Here is a 23,976-nt window from a genome sequence, read left to right as displayed (position 1 = left end):
CATTGACTTGCAGTGATGTGAAAGCACCTTGGGAGGAATTGAGGGAAACAGTGAAAGTTACCACTTCATTTAAAAAGGTCTTTCTTTTTCAAGAATATATCCCATGCTTATATTTTTCCTTACTTTCCATTCTGACCATTCCAAACACACTGACTCTTCAAAAGGGGGAAAGAAGAGGACAAAAGTTCAAATGATCTTTCAGTGTCTGCAAATAGGAGAGTGAAGGGAACATCTATTACAACGGGGCAAAGCGTTTACTTCACTGCTCACCCAGTGCTATTTACTGCATAAAGTGCCCTGCAGTGGTGAAGTAAGCAAGAGGGAAGTGTGGTAGTTCAGTTTCGAAGGACATGGTTTGTGTGCAAAAGTTCCCAGGTTCAGTTCCTGGAAATACTATCTGCAGCATAGGGACTGGGAACTTACAGTTCTTGCGATTTAGGCAGAGTTGCAGAAATATTTTTTAAAACTTCCTACACAATAGGAGTGTTAGAAGTCTGGTTTATTTTTTATTTTTTTAAAAAAGGTTGAGGTTGTCGCACACATTCATGACATCTCATAGTGTTAGGCTTTAAGAAACCATCCGGCACCACGAAAGCTGCGTCAAAACTGCAAGAGTCAGCAGCTCTGCGGAATATTTAGTTTTTACATATTTCTGGTGGAACAGCAGGCGGGCTCTGGGTGGGGGTTTGCTCAGTGTTATCAGGTAACAGCACAGCTCCTTAGAGGGTAGTTACCATCTGCTCACACTTTGGTCTTTGACATCAAGACAATGATAGAGTTGGATCAGCAGGCCAGAGCTTAGAGAGGAGGGGGAAATGCCTTTCCTATGGTCCTTGTCAGAGGCGTATTACACAGCACTGGTGACCTAAAATAAGGTCACATGGTGGCAGCTGAGCTGCTAGACTCAAACTCCCCCCCCCCCCCCCCGCTTGGTTGATTTGACTCAATTCATATGGAAAGTCCTCGGGTCCACATAATTCTTGCTGACTTCTCTGGAGAATGAGTCAAGGTATGTTTATTTTTTTTTGCAGGGTGATCGTAAATGGTAAGCATTTCTGTCTCTTCTTTTTCCTCTCCCTCACCCCTCTCTCTTTCTAAGGCGGGACAGCTTTAAGCACTCTCGTTCTCCCCAAATCATCAGGCCACTTCTGTGGAGCAACATTTTTATCTTTAAAAAAAAAACCAACAACCTAGGTTGTGCAAGTTCAAAAACACCAGGGCAGAGAAGTTTTACGGAGTACTGTCCTCTTGCAATCATGCATGCATGCACCCCAGGACTCTAACATTTGCAGCACGAATTATGTGCAAGGATAACAACTAATCTGGCCTGCCATCACAGTAGTAGTGGGGAAATATTTTGGACATATGATGCAACAGGAGCGGGAAACCTGATTTTAAGGAATTGTATTAAATTAAAGTAATTTGGTTTGATTTGTAATAATTTGGAAAACAATATAAAAAAACTTTTAATCCTGTTGCGTGACAACAGCATTGAAATGTGCATCCAACTGCAGGTGGTGGTGTGTTCTGCTGCAACTTCTTTCCTGCCTCCCCAATTCATTTTCTGAACAGTAGCATCTTAGGAGAACTATACCATGCATGTAATCTGAAATCATATCAGCTCAAACTCAGCTCCGCTAAAGCTGAAGTATTAAAAGTATGAAAGTGCCCTCAGGTTAATATATTCAGTGTGACATATAATGACATGAGTCTAGTTCCTTACTATGGTGTCCCATCAGGGTGCAGTCCCAAGATACTTCTAGCACAAGGCTTGTTTTCCATTTTAGTGGCTACCATCTCTTTGTGCATGCTCTTAGTTTGTCGAAATCAGTGTCACTGGAAAATAATCTCATGGCATATGTGAAAAGTCGCGCCTACGCAACGTTAAAGGCAAAATTATGCAGCAATGTGTCAAGCAGATCAAATCCATCTCTCTCACCCAATAGGTGTAGTTCATTAAAAAAAGAAAGAAAACTTGACATCTCTCTAGCAGCCAAGCAAAAATATAAATTACACTGGAAATTGTCAGGTTGATTTTACCAGCTATGCCAGGGCACTTCAATAAAACTAACAGAAGAAAAGTATATGAGTAAAAGCCTTAATAAGAAGGCTAGAAAGAAGCTTTAACCGGATTAGTGAAAAATGACCATTGCTTTAATATTTGGACTGAGTCCATATATGTGAAGTTAGCTGGACCAAAAGGTCATTTGGTTCAACTCTAGCCATTAAGCAGGACTGTGCATTTATTGGGTTCTCCCAGATTGGGCTACACAGTTTAGATCACATCATGCAACAAAGCCAGTGCAGGGGTGTACCCTCCCCCAAACCCCTGAGAGCATTTCTTTTCTCCAGCCAGTAATGTATATGAATACATAACAGCAAAGAGAAATGTTGCTGTGAACACCATCATTGTTGATTCTGCTTCCTGCATTTAATGCTCTCATTCCCAACAGTGTCGGTGTTCTGAGCACTTCTTGAGTACACTGCCAGTGTGTAACGTGGGCTACTTTCAATGTGGCATTGTGTCTTAAAGATGGAAGCTGTTTAAAAATGGCCAATGGCAAGTGCCTTCATCATGTCACAAAGGTCAGGTGCAAGCAGGGCTGTCTTTACCCGGGTGCCGGATTCTGGGGGGCGCCAGGCGTCTGCCGCTGAAGCTGCCTAAGCTCTTAACTATCTACTTGTTACGAAATAATAAATATTTTTTGATCAAGCTAGAAAAAACAAAATACATATATACTGTATCTAGGTATTACCGAAATGTATACCTACTGTTTCACTAAAGGACTTTCGACTTTGTGCACTCATTTACCAAAGACGCGCCGTGCCAGCAGCGGTGCTTGTCATTCTCAACTGCACCGTGCACGCGAAATTAACTCTTACATCATAATAAAAGTTAATTGGGGGGCTAAACTAATTTTGGGGGCTCTGGGCGGATCTTTGCACCCTGGCGGCACATATGCTAAAGACTGCGCTGGGTGCAAGTCAAAAGCCTGGGACTTGTGACAGGTGAAGCAGCTCTCTCTGTCGTCAGTGCACCTGGCTTTTTAAATGCGATTGAGGTTCTTAACTTTCGTTACTCTTATTCGGTTTCCTACACTACTCATATCCTTTGAAGGCATGTTCTGAGGTTAAAGAACTTTGGCTTTGTAAGATTCTCACCCCACCTACATTTGGGCCGAAATAAACCAAATATGTGTTTTAATTTGCAGGATCCAGTATCTCTAAGGGCTCGTTCAGAGTGCCTTTTGGGCCACATTTCTAGGCATAAGTCTGGGCTTTAAAGCTCTGTGTCCAAGTGTCTCTCTGTGCGGGGGTTTTTTGTCCCAGCACTTTCCCCAGCAAAAGCCACATTTTACCGCTGAATCAGAGCAAATGGCAATCAGGTTTTCCATTTGTGGAAGCCAGATGCAGCTTTTCTTCAGTACCTAAGCAAGTGCTAAATGGCCTTGTGTCAGGGATGTTGCAGCTGCAGCTTGCATTGCAGATCCTGCATTGAGCAGCCTCCTGGACTAGTTGACTTCAAGTGTCCTTTCTACACCAGATACAGTACTGCCTTTGTCATGGTATTAGAGGGAAAGTTTGAGTTTGCCTCATTCTTTTTGTTGCTTCATTCATCCCAGAAGTCTTTTTCCCTCACTCCAGCAAAACTCCCTCAGAAACAATATCTGATTTTAGGATGTTTTCCTTCCTTCCTCTCTTAGTATTAAAATGCTTCAGTAACAATAGATCCAGTGGTTGACCTGGTTAGCTAGTAAAGTTGGCATTGGATTCAATTTTTCTTATGACGCTGAAATGAATGAAGATGAGGCACAGGGATCAATAGACTGTGAAAGGTCCAGCGACCCTGTGTGATCGCCACAACTGGTGATAGGAATGTTTTTTTCCGAAAGGGGTGAAACATGATACATTGTTTTGGCCAGAATTATCAGTTAGCTTTCTTGTAATGCTGCTCCTCTTCTGTCATAGTCTTCACCTTGCTTCCATTGCTTCTTATCTTGTCTTTCTGTTACACATTTTGTAATATATAACGCATCTATAATAATAGAAGACACAGTAATTGTGGTTGTCACAGAGGTGGTAGTCATAGCAGAGTAATAATAGTAGTAGCTCCTTGCAGTAACAGTAAAAACTTTAAGCATCCATTTGCAAATTGCTCTTTGCAAGTTATATGCCAACTTTACAAACATTTATGGCAAAGGTGCTAATAATGTGACATTGTTATCTTTCCTTGGTAGTGGCACTTACTGCATGTAATAAACCAGTAAAACTCTTAGCATTTACAGCGCTCCAGATGTTTATGTGTATAATTTCAAAACACTATTTCAAAAATAAGACCCTCATGCCTAAGTGAAAAGGTTCAGTGCCATTTTGCCTCTGCCTGGATGACATTAACTTTTTCTATGCTGGTCTCAAACTGCTGCGCTAGCAGATTTGTGCTGAAGCCAGAGGAAAACACTATTATAAACTTTCCCTATTGCTAATAAGGAAGATGTATTTTGCCATAGCACCCAAGGGACAGGTTTTGTGCACATACAAATAAAGACAATACCCACGGAGGGGTGTCATTTCTGATTTTGGGAAATGGGATAATGATGATGATGGTGGTGGTGGACCCAGTTAAGGCAGTTTTCAGGCCTAACTAAGGCAGTGATCATTCAGCTGTATATAAAAAAAGCTACCACCAGGGCCACAAGCTGGCCAGGGTTGTGTGAAGTCACACTTAAGAACCTAACAAGAGACCTGCTAGATACACACAAAGGCCTATCCCATCCAGCATTCTTTCCCCACAGTGGCCAACCAGATGCTTATGGGAAGCCAACAAGCAGGAAGGGGGGGGGTACTAGGCTTGCACTTAATCCAGAGAGAGCCGGGTGGAGCACCCAATCCTGTCCAATGGTTTGCAGCAATGCATCCTATGCTTTGCAGTGGTGCTGAAATGAAAGCAGGTGTTTTCATCCCAATGTTTGCACGCGTGCCAAGCATCCTTGATGCCATCATGGCCCTGAGCCTGCTGCCTCAGCTGAAACTACAGGGGATTTTTTTGCCATCCCCTTAAATAAAAGGAGGGATGAATCAGGGCTGGCAAGAGACATCTCCTTGGCATCAGCACTTCTCTCTTTCCGAAGCTGATAACAAGGAAACCCCAGGATGAGTCTTTGCGGCTAATGAGAACAGATGCCGGGCTTAACTCTCAATTAGAACTCTCACATCTTCTCCAAAGGCATGATCTCCTGCAGCTGGGAGGGGGAATCCTGACTTTTAGAAATATTTTCCACTGGCCTTTTCCACTTTGCAAACACTGTCCCTTGATCACCACTTATATCCAGAAGACAGTGGATTGCTCAGATCCATAAGAACTAGAGCTTATTCCCAGCTCACCTATCAGCCACTGTACTGTGCAATAATGGGGAAGCCATGTTCTGCATTTTACTTTCTGCCTTTGACTCTCTCCTGGATTGTAAATTCTCAGGGGCTTATCAGCCTATCCCCAGGGTGTGCTCTACTTCTGTAGGCAAAATGCAAGAGGAAGTGGAAGCATCATGCAAACGGAGGTATTGTCATCTAGAAAAATTTATTTAATTACATGTGCACAGCTATTGGAGGTAAGCCAAAGGTGTGTAGTTTCACCTGCCACATTATTCTTTGGTGCCCTTAACACCCTCATTTATGTGTCTCTTTGGCAGGGGAGAATAAGATGAAGAATTAAGCTTGCACTTCCTAGGGAATAAATCCCACTGAACTCAGTGGGTGCTATATATTTATTGGCAGATTTTATGAGCCACACTCCAGCATAAACTCCTATGCACTGCACCGTGTACAGTTAAAAGTGTACAGTGTACAGTTAAAACAATATGCTTGGTTATATTTCTATACCACATTTCATTCAGATGAATCCCAAAGCAGCTTACAAACAATAAATAATACAATAGAACAAAATAGAATATCACAAATTCAGCATAAATCATATAAAGTAATCAACAAATCATCAGTGAAATAATTCTATAATTGTTAACTAAACAATAACTAAAGTGTTAACTAAATAATAGCTGAACAATAAGCTAAACATCACAATTAAAGGGAAAAATCATATTATACGATATGATATAAACACAGAAATAGCATCTATTCAGGCTTAGCCATAAGATAGCAAACAAAACTAAGATGCTGAAGTGCCTGGGCAAATTAGGAAGCCTGTTTGGCATCAAGAGACATCAGAATAGGCAACCCTGGGCACAACAAGTGCAACATGTAACATCTGAGAAGACTCCTGTCTCTTGTCACCACCTGTACGACCACAGTTGGTAGTGGGACTCAGGAGGACCTCTGAGGATTCTTGTAAGGTTCAGGCAGGCTCATGTGATAGAAGGTGGTCCTTCAAGTAACTAAGCCATTAAGGGATTTACACTTTGAAGTATGACCAGAAACACACCTGAAATCAGTGCAGTCATTTAAGAAGTGGTGAGATATACTGCCTTCCAAATTAGAATACACTTTGGAAGATTTAAAAAACAACAATTTTCATGGGTGATCTATTCTGGAGGATGCTCTTTCATGGAAATATCCACAAGAATCAGTCCAAAAAGCTTAATTTCCCCCTTGTGGTTATCAACATTCCACTAAGTGTGGCCTGTTATTTCTGAGAAAACTGGGGTGATTCTTAATCCAGCTCTTGAGTGCACAAAATGAGGGAGCAGGAATTTGATTCACTGCCATTCAATAAATGCTAGTGTGGGGGTGGGGGTGGGGATTTGATTCATTGCCATGACAACAGCAGCTGTATTGGTGGGGTATTATTGCTCCTTGTCATTGAATTACATAAAACTCAATGCTTCAGGGTTTCCTCAGGAAATTGCCTGGAGGAAGTTTTTTGAGGGAGATACCACTCTGTAAGCTCATCAGAGCAAGCCTTCCATTTATTATGCTGGGTATAATAAGGGCTTGATCTCGTTTGGAGTCCCTGAGCCTCCTGCTACAATAATAAATGAGTGACATAACTTTGGCTTGATGTCAATGCACAAGCTTCCTCCCATCAACCCACCCACGCCCTCACCAATACCAGCATTTTACAAGTCCTAATTCCTTTCTCTTTATGATTGTTATTATTTATATTTCCCTGCTGGAGCTCCAAGCCATTGCAATGGAGCATTGGGTAATGACAGGATAATTGTTTGTTTTACTGATCATCACAAACCCGTCTGCATCTCCGTATGATTTATCATTTCCCCACCCTCTTACTCCTCCTCCTCTTACTTCCTTAGCTATGAGAGCAGCAGAGCAGAGCTAATCCCTACTGGCTACAAACGAGCCAATTAATGACATGGAGGGAGAGAAGTTTCAGAAAGAATGAGTCCTTGTGCTACTTCCTAATGATTCCTCATTGATTCTGCTGAGCCACAGCAACTGAGTACAAGTCACCAGACAGAAATGGGAAGCTGTGAAGGAATTTGTGATTACTTTAAGTGAGCAAAAGCTCAATCTTAAAACACAATAGGTTAGAGAAACCAAACACTACAAGTTTCTGGAGAGTGATCAAAGTACTCCTGTAACATAGTGGTTAAGAGAACAACCTGAGAGTCCCCCATAATCCTTACAACAATCCTATAATTTAGCCCATTATTATGAGATGCCAGTGAAGTTCTCCTGAGCTAGGACTGGAAAAGAATTTAGGAGACTTTGCAGAAACCACTGTGTGATACAGCATGCCACATAAAGAGATAAGGAGAAGGGAGCAACCTTTCTATTTCCTCCCCTTTCATGGTGCTCCAACATTGCTGCTGGCCAGAGAAATGAAAGGAAGTGAGATGTTTGGGGTGGCAGACTTAGTCATAGGAATTTTCCACGATTTGGACTGGCTTGGAAAATGTGGTGACCTCCAAATCTGACCCCCTGCACTGCCCCAAAGAAGACATTAATGAGTTACAGAGACATACCCCCCCCCCCCGGGCACACACATACACATTCTGGAAGAAACTTTCATCACCTGCTCCTATGCCATCCCAGTCTGTAAATGTGGCTTTTCCACCTTCCTTGAAATCAAAAAACAATTCCCCCACACTGTCTCATAGATACCAGTAGCTGCCAAACCAGACAAGTGCCCTTTAAAAAGTACAGCCAGCTCATCCAAAGAGGTGGAGTCAGCTGCAAAACAGGCCTTGCCAGCCTTCAGATAACTTCCCTCTCCATTGTCTCAGTAGGGCAGGCAGGGAGACTACAGCTAGCAGGGCTCTCTGGGGAGCTTTCCATGGTCCTGATTTCCATGGGTTCCCCAGGTAGGGAGAAATTTCCCACCACCCATTATCATAATTCTTGTTAGAGTTTGCAGTGGGGAGGAGCCAGGTTTGAGAAGATGGTACCTTAAGGCGCCTTCTAGATTCATTGAGGTGAGATTCAGTGTGGGGCTTCTTGGCCACCATAAGGACCATAAATAAAAAAACTGTCTTATACTAAGTCAGACCATTAGTTAATCTAGCTCAGTGTTGTCTATCCTGGCTAGCATTTCAGACAGAGTTCTCTCCCAGCTCTATTGGCAGGTGCTGAGGATTGAACCTGGGACTTTGGTATGCAAATGTATACTGTCCTTCTACTACTGTCAGCTGTTAAGTTTCACAAACTGTTTCCATGTGTTACAACTGCCTGATATGTTATCAAACTCCACTGTGGAAGTCATTGCCATCAGTTGGTCCCAATCATGTGAGACACTATGTGTACCTCATGTTGTACACATACAGGTGTGTAATTAACACAGCTGGAATACTGGAGTTCCAAGAAGGACCTCCGTGTAGAAATGTGTAAATAAATCTCTGAAAGATTAAACTTTTAGAAGGTGATTTCTATTCTATTCTATTCTATTCTATTCTATTCTATTCTAATCACTCTTCATCTGAAGATCTCAGGGTGCTTTGCAATATGAATTGTAAGATATGAATTTTAATATATGAACCTACTTATCTGGGGATTTCACTTAACACAGTGGGGCTTACTTCTAAGGACATCTCAGTTGGCACTGTAGGAATAATTTCAGGGAGCAAAATGCTCCAGTCTCCTCAATATGCCTACTAATTCAGCAACTTCTAACTGGGGGACAGTATGATGTATTGAACCCTAAGATCTTCATCCAGCATAATGGGATTTTTCTATAATTTGATCCATAACAATGTTCCACTTGTCTAACACTATAATAACAGTATTATTGTCTTAACACTTCTGGGATGTTCGCTGTACTAGAAAATATGATTAGCAATTTCCAAAATAAAGAGTGTGTTCCCACCACCTGCATTCTAACCATACCTAGAAGGCATCTTTTTCTATTGAAAATAACTTCCTGTCATCTAGTATATATCTGCACTCTGAATCACAATAAGATTGTAATCACTGAAATAGAAGGTTCTTATTATTAATACTGATGCTGTGTGTTTCTGGATTTGAAAGTAAACTTTGTTATCGACTCCAAGTTTCTTAATCTTATTTTTGTGATGCCATGTTTTGCTGTAGCAAATCCATCTGAGCATTCTTCGGCTTTAATTGACTAACCTTTTTATTTTGACTATGGCTTTCTTTGTCATACTCCCTTGTTTGCCCACCTGCCTCTTCCCCTTCTTATATATTGAATCTACGGGGTCTCCATTCAAATCACAATCATCCTCCTTATACCTTCTGGTGTCTGTTGATGCTCAAATCTCTGCTCCCCACCTTTTTAACCCCTGATCATCCATTGCCAACCTGGTGCCCTCCAGATGATTTGGTGTGTGTGTGTGTGTGTGTGTGTGTGTAGTAACCTACATTAAGAACTTATAGTGAAAGGTGGGTTAGAAATCTATTATATTACTGCTAATAATAATAATAATAATAATAATAATAATACAGTTCCTATCAGCCCCAGTACAACAATGGAACTGACTGATGGAAACTGTATCCAGAAGGCAACAAGTTGGTAAAGGCTGCTTTAAATAATAACATTTTGCAGAAGATCATATACTGCACAATTGTAACTATTGCAGTAAGTCATTACAGCATCAAGGCATCCTATTGAGAAGTGTTTTCGTACACACAAAGTAAGTGAAGAGAAAACTAGAATAAAATATATTGTTTATATTATAGCAGCCTGTTACAAATGAAGTGGAAGTCAGCACAGTATGTTATTTTAACCCAGTCTTTACTTGTCTTTTGACTGTGTCGACCACAGCAAACTATGGCAAGTTCTTAAAGAAATGGGAGTGCCGGATCACCTCATTTGTCTCCTGAGAAATCTCTATGTGGGACAAGAAGCTACAGTTAGAACTGGATATGGAACAACTGATTGGTTCAAAATTGGGAAAGGAGTACGACAAGGCTGTATATTGTCTCCCTGCTTATTTAACTTATATGCAGAATTCATCATGCGAAAGGCTGGACTGGATGAATCCCAAACCGGAATTAAGATTGCCGGGGAAAATATCAACAACCTCAGATATGCTGATGATACTACCCTGATGGCAGAAAGTGAGGAGGAATTAAAGAACCTTTTAATGAGGGTGAAAGAGGAGAGCGCTAAATATGGTCAGAAGCTCAACATCAAAAAAACTAAGATCATGGCCACTGGTCCCATCACCTCCTGGCAAATAGAAGGGGAAGAAATGGAGGCAGTGAGAGATTTCACTTTCTTGGGCTCCATGATCACTGCAGATGGTGACAGCAGTCACGAAATTAGAAGACGCCTGCTTCTTGGGAGAAAAGCAATGACAAACCTAGACAGCATCTTAAAAAGCAAAGACATCACCTTGCCGACAAAGGTCCGTATAGTTAAAGCTATGGTTTTCCCAGTAGTAATGTATGGAAGTGAGAGCTGGACCATAAAGAAGGCTGATCGCCGAAGAATTGATGCTTTTGAATTATGGTGCTGGAGGAGACTCTTGAGAGTCCCATGGACTGCAAGAAGATCAAACCTATCCATTCTCAAAGAAATCAGCCCTGAGTGCTCACTAGAAGGACAAATCCTGAAGTTGAGGCTCCAGTACTTTGGCCACCTCATGAGAAGAGAAGACTCCCTGGAAAAGACCCTGATGTTGGGAAAGATGGAGGGCACAAGGAGAAGGGGACGACAGAGGATGAGATGGTTGGACAGTGTTCTCGAAGCTACTAACATGAGTTTGGCCAAACTGCGGGAGGCAGTGAAGGATAGGCGTGCCTGGCGTGCTCTGGTCCATTGGGTCACGAAGAGTCGGACACGACTGAACGACTGAACAACAACAATTACTTGTCTTTCTGGGTGACTCATAGCAGTATGTAGGGTCTTTTCAGGTGTTGGCAGAACATTTGAAAAGTATGCCAACATAAAGGCTAGACTAGTCGTGCCATGTATCACCATTTATCACTCTCAGGTTTTAGCTGCTCAGAATAGGAACCACTTATTAATTGGCCAGTAAACTGGCAAAACCATTAAAGCAATCAGCTTTACCATTCTGTTTTCCAGGTGATCCTATGGAAGGGAAAGAGGGTTTTCCTGGAACAGCCTTCCTCATCTTGAAACCCTCCCACACACTCCAGAGTTTTTGGGTGACAATTTCCATCAACTCTGACCATTGGGCTAGCTGATTCTGATGAGGAAGACTGCTTGAAGAGTTGCAGGCAGAGATTGTGTAGGTCAGGGTGGAAGCTTATGGAACCAGAGGCCTGGAAGAAACAAGCATGCTCTGAGTTTGTAAGATTATGGATCTTCACTGTTTCTGAACTAGGGCTAGCACTACTTGATCCTCTTATTTCTTTCCAACCTGGGCTGTCAATGGCCAGGTAAAACATAGGTCTCTCCTCCAGGAGAAACTCATTCTACCAAGACTTCACTGTACTTCACACTACTAAAGGTTCCCAATAAATGCAAACAAGTATATGTTATGAACAAACAATAATTTTCATCTATTGAGGATCATTCTAGAGAATATTGTACCAATGGCGTCACAATCTAGTCAATACAGTTGAAACATCCTTTCAGTATGGAAGTGAATGGGATATGTTAGATAGCTTAGCATCGGGCAGTTGTTTTAGAATATGTGATTTCCCTAGAGGTAAATCCAGAATCCTTTCTATACAGATTTCCAAGATCACAAGATGAATTTTGCATTTTGAATCCTAGATATGCCTCTTACCCATCAGTTTTATTCCATTTTCTCTTTAAAATTTGGACACATTATCTTCTTTGGTGAGTTGGCAGTGAGTGCTTTGACAAATCAAATCCAGTGGGAAGATGGGAAAATGCCATGTTTGAATAGGGTTCCAAGAAGCTAGGGCCTCAAGATACAAAACTACAAGAAGTTTAGCAATTACATTTTGCAGCAATTACCTTGATTGTCTCTTGGAATCTTAGCCATAAATGTGCCATGAAAAAGTATAGCTTTTAAAATAACGAATTCTTTCCTTTCTCTTCATCACTTTCATCATACCCGGGGATAGAATTTAACAGAATTTATATACCGCTTGATTATAAAAACCTCTGAACAAACAACAAACTAAGATAAAATTATCAATGAACAACAGTTAAAAACAGGTAATTAAAATTTTTCAAAAGATATTTAAAATCTGCACAAAATAAAAAATAATAAAAAACCTTTCAGTAAAAATCTGCAGTAAGCTAAGCAGACATAAAAACACACGTCAACATCTTACATGACTGTATAGGCTACCTAAATGAAAATGTTTTTAGGTGCCCAAAAGTGTACAGCAAACACACCTGCCTGATATCGATAGGCAGGAAGTTCCAAAATACTGGTGCTATGCTAAAAAAAAAAATTGTCTTCTTACAAGCGTGGAATGAATATAATGTGCCACAGATCAAAGGGTTGTGTTGGCATCCGTCTGTCTCAAGAGACAATGGAGGAGTGTGCCTTTTGGGTGAAGTCAAACCATTGGAGCATTACAGCGCCTGCTGTGGCTGTAGAAACCAATGTGGGAGAGACATGTTTTATTGCAGCTGGGGCAGATGAAGGTGTCTGGTTGTGCTGGTGAAGAAGCACCATGGTGTTTCTTCTCTCTGCGCTCCTCCCAGCAGTAATTTCTCTTCTGGTCACTGCTGTGGATACATGGCCTGTCTGTCTGTCTCCAGGCATTGCATTCATCTGCAAGGGATTCCCTCACGGCACTGATGTTGTCAGTCCTCATTGATGTTGCCAGCCTTCATGTCACATTTGCAGACATCTTTGTAACACAGAGTTGGTCTGCCACCGGACCTGGTGCCTGAAGCCATCTCCCTGTAAAGCACTTCCTTGGGGATCTTTCCCTCTTCCCTGTTCTAAATTGCTCTATGTTTACTGTGTGGGTACAAGTTTTCCTATCTGAAAAAAGTATTCAGCACCGTAAACATCTTAGTTTTTAAAAAAGGCAGCATCCATATTTTCTAGTCCTCATGGTTATGATAATTTAAAAACAAAACAAAACACAATAGTTAGAAATGACTTCCTCTGTTCCGTAGCCCTTTCTCACCAACATCCTTGTTCCAAAGTCTAATTAAATCACAACAAATTAAGTAATGTTAAATATATACAGTGATAACTAATTTAAATAATTTACTCACCACAAATTTTTTAGGGGTTTTGCTTAAGGCTCTCCAAAATATAACACTTTTGAACTGGGTAAACCAAAGCACACTACTGTATCCTAGGGAAGACCTGCATTCTGTTCCAATGATCTACATATGATTTTTTTTTTCTTTGCAAGTCTCTACCAGGCAAAAGGACAAATTATCTCTTCTGCTAGCCCACTCATTGTTATGGCCTCTCACAGCTCCCATGTGGCAAATATTTTCCATCTAGAATCTGTTTCTTTCTCTGCGGCCAGGAGCAAAAAGAAAGACAGCAAATGCTTTGGACATTTTACAGCACTGACATATTTTGCTAAATCTGTCTGTTGACTCGGCACACTGCTTCCCAGCAAATGAGCTGGTGCCATCAACCTGGAAGAGGCATTTGAACAAATGCTCTGGCTTTGCAGAAAGTCCTTCTGCTCCATTCAGCCAGGCCACTTAGCACAGTGCTCAGGTCAGGGACAAGGATCTTGGAACTGTGTGAATTAAGCTCTGATGGTTTGTATGTAGCAGAATGGAAATTTCGGTTTCTTGAAGGTTTTTCATAATGCATCAGGGCACATCAGATGCAAAGGAAACAGTCTGGCAGAATTGCATTAATTTTCATGAATCTGACGGCTTTGGAAAATCATGAAAACTGCAACATAATGAAAGCCTGGAAGGGAAAAACCTGCCCTCTTTCTCACTGCTGGAGAATTTGCATGTGCATTTCATCAAAGGAGAGCGGCTGATGAGATTCGGGGGGGGGGGGTTAACCCCTTGGAGCACAAGTCTGGGTGTAGAATTGACAGGGCATCAGCAGCTCCCATCCTCCTGTAGGGACAAAGAAATGCCTCAGAGAAGGTCTGGGCACCATTACTGCGAACTCATTGTGTGACATGGCACAATGCTGCCAGCAGAAATTAAGAGATGTTTGTTTCTTTCTTTCTGCTCTCTGCAGTGTTTGCCCAGGGCTATGCTTTGCCCTTAGCTCTCATGCCATGCATGGTGAAGGCAGTGCAATGGGGTGGGTTACAGTGGTTGCTGGGAAATCCTATACACCCTTTTGTTTTAGCAAGGTTTTAGTTTACCTCTCTGCTGCTAACATGCGAAATTTAAAAAAAGACCTCATTGAAATATTTCACCATACCTAGAGTAGGGACATTATTTATTTTTGTGTATTTAACTCTCTCTGCACCAGAATATCAAGACAGCAAAGAACAAGGTTAAAAGCCAAATCAAAGCCACACAGGTTCCTGAAAATATTGTGAATGGTGTTGAAAAATGCTGCCTGTTTTCCATTATCTGGATAATTATTGAGAAATAATCACCTCTTCTTTTACACTGCTCTGACTTTCTATCACTCTCACTTTACTTCACTTGTTCTCAATGTCAACCTCATAGTGTGAACCCATGGGCCCTGTATCACTGTATGGGGATGTGGGTGGCACTGTGGTCTAAACCTCTTGGGCTTGCAGATCAGAAGGTCGGTGGTTCGAATCCCCACAATGGGGTGAGCTCCTGTTGCTCTGTCCCAGCTCCTGCCTACCTAGCAGTTTGAAAGCATACCAGTGCAAGTAGATAAATAGGTACTGCTGTGGCAGGAAGGTAAACAGCGTTTCCGTGCACTCTGGATTCTGTCACAGTGTTCCATTGCGCCAGAAGCAGTTTAGTCATGCTGGCCACATGACCCGGAAAGCTGTCTGTGGACAAATGCCTGCTCCCTCGGCCTGAAAGCGAGATGAGCGCCACAACCCCAGAGTCGCCTTAACTGGACTTAACCATCCAGGGGTCCTTTACCTTTTACCTTTATTGATTCTGAGATTCCCGATCAGCTGAGATAATCAATAGAAATAATCAATATCTCCAGGGCAGATATACTAATTTTCCCACAGCCTTTTGTATGAGCCTCAGAAGTGAGAAAGTCTGAGTCACATTGAGGTTCAAAGTCACACAACACCCATGGGGGCAGGGCATGGCCTCTGTGCACCCAACAGCTTCTGCTACCACTTGTTCAGTCTGCCCATAGGATCCTATAATAAGGCAGATATTTTATTTTTATTTTAAAAAAAACCCAAACCTGAAACCTTTTTGAGGGTATTTTTATAGGGCGTACAAATGAGCATCGTTTTGTTACTGCTCTTGCTGAGTGTGAAGCAGCCAGCAATTAACAGCCACTCTTCCGGGAGCTTTGCTGACATCATCACTGATGCCGAGAACAAACAAAGCTGGGAGTTGGGGTTTTTTGGGGGGGATTTTTTGTTTCTTTGCAGGATAAAAGCACCATACACATGGAGTTTGTTGTTGTTAAATAAAAATAACCAAGCTAATTTCAGCTTCATTTAAAAGACATGGGGAATAATGATTGCTTACGGAAAAGAAAAGAACCAAAATCAGTAAGTGGGGGAATCATTTTTCAGGCTTCTGGAATACTTTTTGTGAACAATGGAACAATAAACTATATTTAAAAGTGCTACTCAGTTCCCTTTCAACTCATACTTTCATCTAATTGAAAAAAGCAACTTTTGGGTCAAAATCTTCTTCTCCCCCTGCCCTTTATTTATGAGGTAGCTGGTTGCATTGCTTCATCAGGCTATCTGGTTTTTTAAGGCTAGTAATAAGAAGTAAGTTCCACTTAACTATTCAAAATGTTAAGGATTGAGGTTTAAATGCTCTCCCCAACTCCTTAAGGTGCCTATTTCCTCAGTCAGAGCCATCCCTTTCAACAAATTTAGACATTACAGAAGACATGGGTCTAACATAGGAAACAGTATTCTCAGGTAGGCCTAGGTCTGCCCCCCCCCACCCTTGATGGGACATCATAATGCTGTCAGTTTCACAGCAAGAAACAGAATCTTGGGCTACTTGGTCTCATCCAACAAGGCTCTTCTCTATTGTTCTCTTAGAAGGGCAGCAGCTGCTCATCAAAAATTTCAAACTGTGTGCATCACACACCCCATCCACAAACGTCTTTGTTGCTTTTTCCGTTGGCGACAATCCACCAACAAGGTCTCCTGCAGAAGTCCAATGAATTGTAATTTGCCCTGTGATCTTCAAATGAAGGGCAGTATAGAAATTAATTAATTAATTCATTTCTATACTGCCCTTAATTAATTAATTAATTAATTAATTGAAATGAATGCGAGCTGAACACAAGCACTGTTCTGCATGATAGTTTCCCAGCAGATTCTGCCCACTGCTCATTGCATTCCTGGCAAAGTCATTAGAGAAGCTATCAAATAAGGACCATCTCAGACAAGGTTGCTGTGGTTCCTGGAAAGAAAGTAGGTGATTTCAAAAAGATGTCCAACTAATATTCTGCTGTAGTTTTCCACAGAGTGACAGATTTTACAAGCATTTGGCCCAGTATGCAAGATGCAATTTGGGTATTTTGCCTACCTAGTGAAACCTTCCCAGTTGGTTTACTGAGCAATTAAGCCTATTCCTCTGTGTTACCCAAAACCATTATGCAATGTTAAACAACTGTCACCACCTCGGAAACAGTTGCACGCTCCTAGATAGGACAGAAGAGTCTCATTATGGAAGCAAAATTAATCCTGCGAGCTAGGGGGCATGTGGGGAACAGACATCCCTTGTCACTTCTATAGAAGTAAAGAGAACAGGAATGCCACATAGCTGATGACACACTGCATTTGCATTTTGTTCAGTGCAGATCCACGAAGGTTTCGATGCTAACACAATCCCAAAATTCAGGTCCCTTTGTAGAAATGCATTTTGCTACTGTAACTTTGACACAAAGGACAGTACATGTATATATGAATGTTGGAAAGACAAATTAGATTGCTTGGATTTGCAAGTAAAGTTTCACGATGGGAATTGGGATTTGAATTTGAGCCACTCATGGTTCTCCTGGCCTTAGGCTTGGGACAAACAGTGACATTTTGGTAGAACAGAGTGGGTAGTTTCATATATAAACAAAACATATTTTGGGCTGTATGTGATCAGGCTTCAAGAGTGCCTGTAAGATTGTTCTCACCTGATCTCCACATGCTGTAAAACACTATTAGCCATGATGGCAATATATTGCCTCTTTTATAAGGAGCATTGAAAATCATACATGAGTGGGAGAGTGCTATTGCACTCAAATTCTGCTTGTTGTGTTACCATTAGCCGCTGTGAGGAGAGGATGCTGAAGGAGATGGAGTTTTGCCTGATCCAGCAAACCTCTTCTTATATCTTTATGTATTTTTGTGGGCTCTCTATGCAACTTAGACCAGTTGTATATGCACACCTTGCAACAATCCCCAATCTCATGTTTCAGATTATTCCTCCACCTAATATTTGATCAATTTAGTATTCCTGAACAATGGAACTGGTATTCAGAGGCTTCCTGCCTCCAATCAGAATGAATGCTCCATAAATAGCCAACATAATTGAATCTCTCCTGCAAACAAGTCAGGATCAATGCTCAATAAACAGGTCATGTGGAAGCGCCCAAGTCTCCAAAGGGCCACTTAATCCAGTCCTTCACCCACGTCTCCCACCCTTTTGTTGTTTATGTATTTCTTGGCTCCATCACAAGGAGGCTATTTCATTTGTTTAACCGTCTCACCTCAATGAACCTATCCCTCAAACTGCTACTCTGCTGTATCAAGCTCTCACAGACATGCAGAACCTTGCAGAAAACACCGCAAATCACTCTAATGTTTTCTTAGCAGTAGAGCTGCTGTTGCAGCTCCTCTGGATGGAGCAGAGAATGTCTAAGACCAGCCACTCTTGGCTTTATCTCACATTTAATGAGAATCTAAGTTGTAACTATTCCAAATTCTGAAGGTTCCCTGCTGATAGCAAAGGAGGGGTCTGTGATATCATCTCACCAGGGAAGATTAGCTGAGTGAGACAACCAGAAACTTTAATAGAAACTAAAAAACCTGCTGACCAGCAACACCTCCTTACCCCCTAAATATGACTGCAAGGCCAGCCTCTCCGGCTTTCCCCAACTTTTGTAAAGGAAGTGAAGTAGAAAGAACTTTCAGAAATTTGAACATACAGCGACACTGTAATGTGTAGTCAAGATCTACTACTCCATCAAACCCTCCATTACAGTAAAGAAACACTTCATATTTTAATTTTTGACCTGATTTTACACAAGCATGTCTTATTTTAGATAATTTCACAGAACACAATTAATGTCCTATTTTCAGAAACACGCCTCTTCCCAGGCACATTGCTCAACAGTGTCCTCCATTTTGGAAATGCTGATTTGATGGTATTTTCCGCATAACTCTGACAACTACCACTTGGGAACTGGACAGTAAATTTTCAGTTACCACCCAGAATCCAGACAATGGATCTGCAAAGTCCACAGATGACACTATATTTGGAAATAGCACAAGACCCAAAGGTAGCTATTTGTCTAGGCAGCAAATCCCATGTGGAGAAGAAAGCAAATTGAACTGGAAAACCTTATTAAGCATTTTACCTGATTTTGATCTCATTTGCATCAAATAAATCCAGAAGCAACTGATACGAGCAAAGGAAAATCAAGCCCACTGATTATATAGTACAGGATTAATGTAATTCCAGCAATATTTACTCTTAAGCTTCACCCTAATTATTAATAGCTTTAGGACACCTTAAAATTCTCCAAGATATGATTGACATATCCTATACTTGATGTGGCATCTTATATGTTCCTGTGAAATTCACTTGATCACACATTCCTTTCTTGATCAGAAATGTGAAATGATTTGCCTTATATCTTGAGTGTATGCTGTCCTACTCCACTAAACTCCATTGCTGTTGAAATTGTGGTTAACTTTATGCCCCATCTGCTGCTCACCATGGCATAGCCTGGTGAATTTCTGGGTTAGTGGAGTATGTAACCTGAAACGTATGTAACCCGAGGTACCACTGTACGTTAATGTGGAGTTATGAGTTAACAGTCAGAACAGATCACCAGAATTCTGCCGTGTTTTTTATTATGGCATTTGCTTCATGAGCATGAAAAAATGACTTCACTTTTCAATGCCCTTCTTTTGTCTGTTAAAGTAGGGACATTATTACTTATTTGCCTACCAGCAAGGGTATGAGTTTCAATTTATCCCTGTTTGTAAAGTGCATACAGATCCTCAGGTGATGAAAATGATTGACATTTATATGACTCACGGATAATATTTATCCCAGCAGAACAGCTGTCAGGAAAGAGGTGAGGCTTGCTTTTTGCACTTTAGGAAAGTCAGTGTAATTACCAAACCTTGATCTATATTTTGAAGCCATGCATATTTTGAAGCCATGCATATCAAACACACTCGAGCATTATTATATTTTTAGCTTTTCTTACATCAGTATCTTTTTTAACTAATTGGCTTTGAATGAGTTAAATACAATAACCTGAAGTGATGGGTGGAGTGTTGTTGTTGTTGTTGATGATGATGTTGTTGTTACTATTACTATGTAACATGTAAGAGAGGGAGAAGGTGCTTGAACCAAGAGACAAGAACTGTCAGGATTTTATGAGAAGAGCTATTTTGGAGCCTTGAGACTTTCACATAGATTTCCTTGTATGTATTCTGCTAGTAACAACTGCTAGTAGCAACTGTGTCCAAGATAGGGCAGATTTCACTGACCAAAGCAACCTGTATGGCCCGAAATGAAGCAGACAACTGAGTGTCTCTTCACCTGAGGAATATGGTTTCAAAAACATTTCAATATATACTGGTGATTCTGATATTGTTATCCCACAAAGTGGCCAACTATTTTCTTATGTCAAGTAGTCATCTACATACGTAACTTATTGGCCAATGTTTTGAATTGGTTTTAAAAAAAACTCTGTGTGTGTGTGTGTGTGTGAGTGAGAGAGAGAGAGAGAGAGAGAGAGAGAGAGAGAGAGAGAGAGAGAGCGCATCCACATGGTTTCTGCTTAGAATGAATTCTGTAGTCCTGGACTCTTACAGGGGTAAGATTTATTTCTGGGATATTTTGGAGTGAACCAGCGATACAAAAAATGCTTAACAACAGCAATCATACTTAAATATTTAATAACGGCAATTTAATAATGACAGAATAATATGCTCTAAGTAAAATTATATAACTCCATAGTCACTCTTTCACAAATCCCTTACAAGTTCTCAAATGTTCTTACCTCCAGCACTTTAGCTGTCATTTCTCCCCCTCCTTAATGTACTCTCCCGTTTCCCTGCTAATCAGTCATACTCAGCCACTCACTCATTGCACCCAGTCCAACTGGTCATGCCCTATATAAGGTTCACTACACATGTAGATCCCCATCACTGATCACTGCCTTGTCGTGGTGAAGGGGCTTGAATAACTCCAGGGAGCTATGAGCTATGCCGTGCCGGGCCACCCAAGATGGACAGGTCATAGCCGAGAGTTTAGACTAAATGTGATCCACCTGGAGAAGGAACTGGCAAACAACTCCAGTATTTTGCCAAGAAAAATCCATGGACATAAAAAAGGAGAAGCTTTGAGAAGGAAAGTGAGAGTTTCCAAGGCATGCTCTGGTTCATGGGGTCACGGAGAGTCGAACACAACTAAGACGACTAAACAACAACAACAACAACACATGTAGATGTCATATGGAAGGTCAAGTATGAGGCTTTTGGTAAGATGCTGTGCTTTCCCAGGTTGTGAGAGCATTCTAACCTTCAATGAAAAATTGCAATGAAAGACATGGATGAGCATCGATTAGGCTGCAACAGCCTTCAGTTCATTTTCATGCCCATGAAGTTCAATTTACAGTGACACCTTGTTCACTGTTGAGTGATCTGCCATCTATCAGTATATCCTCGCAAGTGAAACTTGGCAATGCAGATGGGGCAAAACTGAAACTATTTTACAAATATATGCATAAAATAATTGTCTCCAGAGACAGAAGTGCAACACTGAAAGGAACACACAATGCCTTTTGCCAGGGCCATAGCTGGGGACAAGCAGATGAATGTAGTCTCTGTGAACCCTTCTCCCCATGAACTGCAATGGTATTCGAAATGGTAGGTATTTCAACTGAAGAGGCCACAACTTCTAAAATATATAGGATGCATGCTACAAGCTGCTGAAACACGACTTCAAAAAGTTTAAGACTGCAAGCAATCTCAAGAAGACCCCTTTCACCATGATGTGTGCAAACTTCAAAGGCAACTGTCAGTTTTGATGTGTGCATATATTCCTCATATGAAAGCACAAAGTTTCAGAAAATTCTATTGGGTACTAAGTATTAAATTAAGTTTTACTTGGCATAGACCAGGCATAGGCAAACTCCAGCCCTCCAGATATTTGGGACTACAACTCCCATCATTCCTGACCACTGGTCCTGTTAGTTAGGGATGATGGGAATTGTAGTCCCAAACATCTGGAGGGCCAGAGTTTGCCTATGCCTGGCAAAGACCTACTGAAATTAATAAACATGACTAAGTTAGGCCATTAATTTCAATAGGTCTACTCTGAGTAAAACACAGTTGGGTACCCTTGATTTGAAGTTATATCTGCATGTTATATCCTAATGTAGTAAATGGCATTTATACATGTATTCTTCATGCGTTTTCATAACCTTGTACAACTAGTTCACTTAGACAAACATTTGTGAAGAAGCCAGAATGCCTTTCTAGGTATTCTGACAATTGATATATCAAATGATAAAAGGAGGGTGATCCTATATGCTGCAGCTGCAGCAAGAATGCTGATCGCTAAAAGTTGGAAAGGGGATAGGACACCTATGAAGGAAGAATGGCAAATCAAATTGTGTGAATATTTGGAATTAGCAAAAATGACAGAATTAATTAGAAATCAACCAAATCAAAGGTTTTAAAAAGGAGACGAACTGTTTTGAAGAGTACCTGGAAAAACATTGTTCTCAAACAAAATCTTTGATGTGTTTTGACTAAAGTTTGCAAAGTAAATAACAGATAGATGACATATATTATGTAAAAGAAGTGAAATAAGGAAAACAACACTGTTAAAAAGATAAGGAAGAAGTAAAAAGTCACAATAAGGTGGAGGGAAGTCACTTGTGAAGAAGTAGTGATTTATTTTGATTTACATTCATGTATAAGTTAACATATTTTGAAGGAAGAATGGAAAATGTATATAATTAATCAATGTAAAACTCAATAAATAATATTTTTAAAAAGCTAGTTCACCTTTAACAAGTGCAAGTTGCTGGTATAAAAGGTTTGAGTTTTCCCATTACTTTTTCTGAGTTGAAACAAATAGTATCTTATTATGTTTGTTTGGCTGTTTTATTTTAAATGTACATGATTAAATATTTATTTCTGTTATTTAAAATATTTCTATACCAGCTTTCTAGAAAACATATTCAACATACCAAAAACAGCATATATGATATAGATTGGTATGCAATCATAAATAAACCCTCTTCTGTTTTTACTTTAAACTTATCTCTGTCCCCCCTGTCAATGCACTTCTTTGTTTTATTTTCTATTGGGTTTTATAAACAAGAATAATGTTATACAAACAAGTATACCAAGTTTTCTCATGTCATTTGTATATCACAAAAAATTAAACAACAACAACAACAGAGAAACAGCACTGCGTGCTTTCTAGTCTCAGGGAGGAACCTGAGAAGAAAGGCAGGTGAGCTGTTGCAGCACCATGGAGAGCTCCAAGTGACCCATTTGCTTCAGCGAGGGCTGGAGGTGAACCATGTCTTTGTGAGTCTCTGCCTTCAGTCCACCTCTCTTCTACCCTGCCTCCTTTGTTGGACAATTGTTCTGCCTTGAAGATGGGTGCCTCTCCTTCACTTCATGGCCTCCCATAGAATCTAAGGCCTAGAATAGAATCCAGATAGAATAGAATCTGGATAGATAGAATAGTATAGAATCTGGTGTGCTGCCTGCACCATTGTATTGGCAGGGTAGTGGAACTCTTTTGCCACTTAATGATATCAACAAAATTAAGTGCCTGCTGTCTAGCACGGCTATGTCTGTTGTGATCAACACAGCTAAGATTTCTCTCAACGCTTCCCAGCTCAGGGTAGCATGAGAGATTAACCCTTTGACCTGAAATATGGGCATGTATGTTTTATGTATTATATGTGTTTCATTGTGCTGTTTTTTATTATCATCACTTGGTTGCATACACCAAACAGGCAAATCATATACACCAAACCAGGCTTCTCAGGGCTGTGCTTGTCTCAGGATCCTAGTGAGGAAGGGGCATTAGCCAGGGGAAGTCTGTGTATAGAAAGGTGTGTTTTGCTATTCTCTCAGCTACCAATTCTGCCCTGCAAATGCCACCCCCATCTGTTTTAACCAGTTTCAAAGAAATAGCCAGCTGTGGCAAAAACTGCCAAGAGGGCATTTTCAGGAGAGGATCAGTAGATGTGGGAAGAGTTAAGTGCGCGCACACACACATCCCGCAGTGTGTGTTCGCTGAGGGGAACAAATACAAGAGAGAGGACAGTTTTCAGCTGATGCCCCCAGCCTTCATAGTCATCACAAACTGTC

This window comes from Lacerta agilis, chromosome 2 (assembly GCF_009819535.1).
Source record: "Lacerta agilis isolate rLacAgi1 chromosome 2, rLacAgi1.pri, whole genome shotgun sequence".
In the NCBI taxonomy this organism is placed as follows: Eukaryota; Metazoa; Chordata; class Lepidosauria; order Squamata; family Lacertidae; genus Lacerta; species Lacerta agilis.
This window is presented reverse-complemented; position numbering follows the sequence as displayed.